The 5,744-nt window shown below is 34.3% G+C and overlaps 1 long non-coding RNA gene across 1 annotated transcript; it reads right to left on the reverse strand.

Moving 5' to 3' along the window:
• Positions 1–3,466: 3,466 nt before the first annotated feature.
• On the reverse strand, positions 3,467–5,531 carry LOC110881741. Its single transcript, XR_002559877.2, has 3 exons — positions 5,047–5,531; positions 3,983–4,122; positions 3,467–3,518 (listed from the first exon to the last, which is right to left on the reverse strand). It is a non-coding gene; the product is annotated as an uncharacterized LOC110881741 (long non-coding RNA).
• Positions 5,532–5,744: the final 213 nt, after the last annotated feature.

The following is a 5,744-nucleotide window of genomic DNA, read 5'->3' on the forward strand; positions in this document are numbered from 1 at the left end:
CGTTTTACGAAAGTTTGGTAACATGGTGAATACACTTATATATAGGAAGTACCAGCGGCGTATCCACCATGTTTGACCACGTTGCGTCCGTTTCGTTAATCGTGTCATGTTACGTTCCGTGTCTTACCATACACAGTAGTACACTCTCTGGTTCTCATACGCCTATCACTATAATCCCGTGTGCACCCGCGATTATATTGATCGTCGCATGATCCGCATAGCTTGTACTAATTGTGTATGAATTAGGATATTCATAAATTTTGAAAATAAGATTTTATGTGTATAGAAATGTAGCATATAAGCATGTTTGTGAATTAGGGTATAGGACTAACGTACGCGAATCCCTCGGGTTTCGCTCCCGTATAGGTGCGAAAGTATAAATTATGAAGAAAGCATGAGCACAGTATATGTTTAAATATGAATACGCATGTGAGCATAAGCACAAAAAGCATGACAAGAGTATGAGCACAAGTATAAGCATAACACGTATGAAAAATGAGTCTATATGTGGGTACAAATTTGAGCATAAACAAACGAACGTGAGTCTAAACATAAATCGTATAAATGAGAGTATAAATGTAAGTACGAGTATAACATAAATCGTATAAGTGAGAGTATAAACACGAGTACGAGTGCGAATACGAGGGTAATATGAACACGCAACTTGTGAGCATGAATACGAGTATAGGTAATAAGTATGATCATAAGATGCATGAATATGAATGTGAATATAAGGGTGTAACATGAATGTTTGAGTATGAATAAAATGTATGAGTATGTATATAAGTGTAGGATTAATCGTATAAGCATGAACAAAGTGTATGAACATGGAGATAAGTGTAAGCATAATCGAATAAATATGAGTAATACATGATTGTGAATATTAGTGTAACCACAATTGTATAAGTGTAGGTGAAATGTATGAGATGAATGTAAATATGACTATAGGTGTAAAACATGTTTAAGTATGAGAAAAAAAATATACGAGTGTCAATATGAATGTAAATATTGGTCATAACGTAAACGAGGGGAAATGAATACAAGTACCAGTGAGCATGAATGTGTATAAGGGTATGAATATAGATGCAAACGAAATTGCATATGTGAGGTTATAAACGCAAATGTATGAATTTTGAATTGTAAACATAAATGTGCAAGTATAAATATAAGTGTAGACATAAGATGTATAAGTATGGATGTAGGAAATATTGATTTTGTTTATAGTATAAATCGAAGTACACGAGTTTATGCGCGTAAAAGATTAAAAGTTTTGAGTATGAAAGAAAAGGGACAAGTGACGCGCGTGAGGTTGTCGTGACTAAACATGTAAAATGATATGCATATATAGTTGTTTGCGTAAAACGTGAAGTTAAAATAAATTGAGTTGTCACGAAATATAGGCTTTAGTTTGTGAATGTAAAGAGAGTATAATACGTCTATTGGTTATGTGAAAAGTTACTTTGTAAAGGAATGGAAATGCTACTATGGATTTTCAAAAACTGATATAGTTGAAAGCCATTGGTTCCTATGAAGTTTCCTCGCCTACGTGTTTTGAATTTAACTGACGTATGGAGTGAGATTTGAAAAGTTCTAGGGTTTAATAAGTTTGTATCGTTTTAAATAAATTTTGTGTTACTAACTTCGAAGTTTACAGATTCTTGTGAAAAGGTTCATCCTTAGGAAAAGGAACTTGGTATATGAACTTAGTGTTTTGCTGGAAAAACGTCTTTTAATAAAAATGTGTTATTGATTTTGGAAGAAGTTTTAGTAAACGACTGAATAATATTTGTAATATTTTGTATGAAAAGCTGGTTTGATTCTCAATTGAAAGATAGTATTCTTTAGTATAGTGATGCGAGATGAGCGTGTTTTAGTAATTACGTGAAATATGAAATTTTGTGGGCAATGATTTTTTTTTTGACCGCCTAGGTTGATAAGTAGCATTTCGTGAAATTTTGAAAGTCGAGGAATAGCGTTTATGCTATAAGTTAAGAATTTTGTGTGTGTGAGCTATATGAAGTAGATTGTAGGATAGGAAATTCGTTTATATAACAATGCATTTTGAAATAATTAGGGACTTAACTAATGATAAATGATTTAGATATAAACATGATCGTATTTACATAATATAATCTTTTAAAAGAAAGCCTTGGTAACGATCGCCTAGGTAAGGGAATCACCCCAAATCCGTTGGTGATGTCGTTGTAAGATGAGAAAAGAAGCGGAGTTAATCATTAAGTTAAGGAAATCACTCCTATCTCGATGATATGTCTCTGCTCGTTGTTATAAAAGCGTAAATAAAATTTCGTGAAATCATGCATGCTAATAATGTATAATCGTATGAAAAGTAAGAGTATGATGTTGTGCAAAAATGAAATCTCGAAAAATTGTTCAAAAGTGACAAAAGATCGAAAATAATAAAGCGTAAGCTCGAATAAAACTTGGATGGTTCCAAACGGAACATTGACTAACCAAAGCGGTCGAAAGATCTTTTGAAATTGAGAAACATGATTTGGCCTAATAGGTGGAATACTCTCGCCGATATCTCGGTTAACGGTATTCACCCTTCCAGTTACTACATGTTCCCAATCCATCAAAAATTCGAGACTTGGCGGGATTTTTGGAAATCAAGGAGTGGGACTAGTCGACGAGGTGCGGGTTTCACCCCTAGCTTGACGACTTCGTACCCTAACTTGACGAATTTAAATTTGAAATTTCCATTAAGATGTGGATTTCACTCCTAACTTAATGGTGAATTTCGTGCAAAAATAGAATCAAACGAAATGAAAGTCGTTTACCAAATTATGGGTTTCACGCCTATTTTGGTAAACTCGTCTCGTTCGTACAATACGAGTGTTTTCGAGTTTAAGAAAAATCGAGTAAAATGCTTTAGAAAAGGGGAGTATGTTAAAGGAATACGCAAACAAGTATAAACACATAAGAATGCACATCAACGACGGTACATAAAGAATAGGACAATAAAACAAGTACCAACACATAGAGATGTATGCCAAGAATACACATAAGGAATCGAACAATGGAACAAGTATTAACACATAATAAAACAAGTATAGCATGTCAAGTGTTAACACATAAGTGACATATATGTTTGAAAGATGAAAAGAGAATAATTAAAGGCAAATAAGATAGCATGCAAGTAGTTTTAAGCAAAACATGAGAATAAAGCTCTAAAACTATAGACTAGGTTAAAGCATTCCTACTTTTCATAATTCCCTATAGTTATGGCTCTGATACCAATCTGTCACACCCCAACCGATGGCGGAAACATCGGGATGAGACGAAGTGTGTATAGATTGCAAGAGACGTCATAACACTATGTGACAATATTTAATTTAATTCAAATTTTCATTGCAATACTAAATGTCATACAAGATTCGAAAAGAAATAACAACATTGTTTCATAACATAACATAACAAACAAAAGATAGATAAATCTAGGTGTGTATCTAGTCCACCCTAAACTTGTTTCATCAATCATCCATACTTCATTAATCAACCTGCAACATATATTAAAATAGAGTTTCAATGCAAAGGCAATGAGCGAGTATACAAGTTTGTTTACATAGCATAATAGGATAAAAGACTCAAATCCAACATGAACATAATAAAATAGTTTCAGCCATGCTAGTTCACGCAGTCCAAGTGATAGCCCAAGTTTCCAATGCGTTAAGTGCATTTCCCAAAGTTTAACGGGAGGTTATATGTCTCATCCTAACAATACCCCAAAGACTAACGGGGAGGTGCATTACCCCTATAGCGCTACTATTGTTAAGGCGGAACTACACACAGGGATTAAACGTTCACATAGCACAAAATAGTCTCAAGTATCACAAGTTTCATGTTTCATGTTTAAATGGATAGAGCATGTTTCAAATAAGTTCCAAGTGTCAAGTGTTTTTGATATAGAATACATGTTGCATCCCAAAAGTGTTTAAAACAAAAAGGGATCGAGTATACTCACATAATTGCTAAATCTTCCGATTATCCAAGTGTTGACGAGCGTACGAGTTTAAGAGGATGGAACACCGCGGTCACCCTATATGGGCAAACGATGGTGCATGAGTAAACGGAAGTCCAAGAGAACGAACGAGAGCGGTTATCCTAGATGTTCAAATATTACATAATGACCCCGTTAATATTTATAGGTTAAATATGATTTCTAATGCCTAGGATTTATGAGTTAATTAATTAGATATCATGATTTATTACCTTTTTAACCTTTAACGTACTATTAGAGTTATTGTAAATTTTAATGGTTTAATGGTTTAATTAAGAAAAAAAATTAATTATAAAGAAAAGAAATTGTTAATCATTAAGTTATAGTAAAAAAATGAAAATAAATAAAGGAAACAAAACTGTTACTTATATAGAATTTATGACTTTTAAAGAAAAGGGAGATGAACTCAAAAAAATAAACTCCAAAAGACGTCCAAATTTGTGACTAAATTTATACACTATTAGCTTGCCAAATGTGACTAATAAGTATCCATATCACTTATCACTAATAAGTATAAGTACGTAAAAATATAGTAAAGATTTATTTATTAAAACCCATTTAGCTAATACATACGTGTGATCATCCTGTTCATATTATCAAATTCATATGGATAGTATATTCTATTAATTTATAATAGAAGTGGTCAAATTGATTTTTGACAGAATGTTCCAAGTTGCATCAAAGAAACTTTAAACAATATTATAAATTACCATGTTATCTTCTCCACCATAACTTACTATGACTCCCTCTCTCTTTTACAAAAAAAAAAAAAACTCGATGGCTTTAAGTACCACTGTTTCAAATCATTTTTAAACACTTTTATCAACAAAGAAGCTTAGATCATTTAAAGAGTTATGTTTTGAACTGGGGTTTGGTGGTAGATTCCAACTATCATTATTTTTATACAGGCACTATATTTTTTTTTCACATAAGCAGATTTATAACAACAAAACAAAGGTACACTGACAAAAAGAAACAAAAGGATCAACTGGTTCGAATCCGTGACCCAAAAACGAATTAGAACTCACCGAAAAAGAACGGCAGAACCATCGTCTTTGTCGTCGCCGCTGCCACTGCCCGTAACCACCGTCTCTTGACCGCAACCACCACTGAAACGCCACCCACAACTACGCTGCCGCTGAGGTGGTTCTGTCGCCGTCACCGAGCGCCGCCACCGATGATGGTGGCCGACCATTCGTTCATCAGAGCGAGAGTCGAGAGAGGGAGGGGTGAGTGTGAGGGAGATGGTTGTGAAGGGGTGGGGGTTTGCCGGAGAAGACAGGAATGCCGGAGCTCGGCCGAAATTCCGGCTCCGGTTGTCGGATACATGAACGAGAGGGAGAGAGCAGGGAAAAGGGGCTGGGGTTTGGTTTGTTGGAGAAGATGAAGTGCAAGGACATTTGAGAGGGATGATGTTGAACGGCTGTAACAAAAACTCATTTAGGGTTTCACTAGAAATAAATACTTAGGGTTTAGTTAGTAGTTTGGGCTTTAAATATAATTAGTTGGCTGTTGACAAAATAAAAAAAAGAACATTTACATCTGCCTCAAGGGCTGCGTTCGGAATGGCTGTTTAACAGCCTTGTATTATTTTATTTTATTTTTATTATTCATAAGTTAGGTAATTTAATGTTGGACATAAAAAAAAACAAATAAATCACAACAATAAGTGGCAGCCGCAAGTGGCTGTTATCAGCTACTAAGATTCTTTCTTTGTGTTGCAATT

This window comes from Helianthus annuus, chromosome 14 (assembly GCF_002127325.2).
Source record: "Helianthus annuus cultivar XRQ/B chromosome 14, HanXRQr2.0-SUNRISE, whole genome shotgun sequence".
Lineage (NCBI taxonomy): Eukaryota > Viridiplantae > Streptophyta > Magnoliopsida > Asterales > Asteraceae > Helianthus > Helianthus annuus.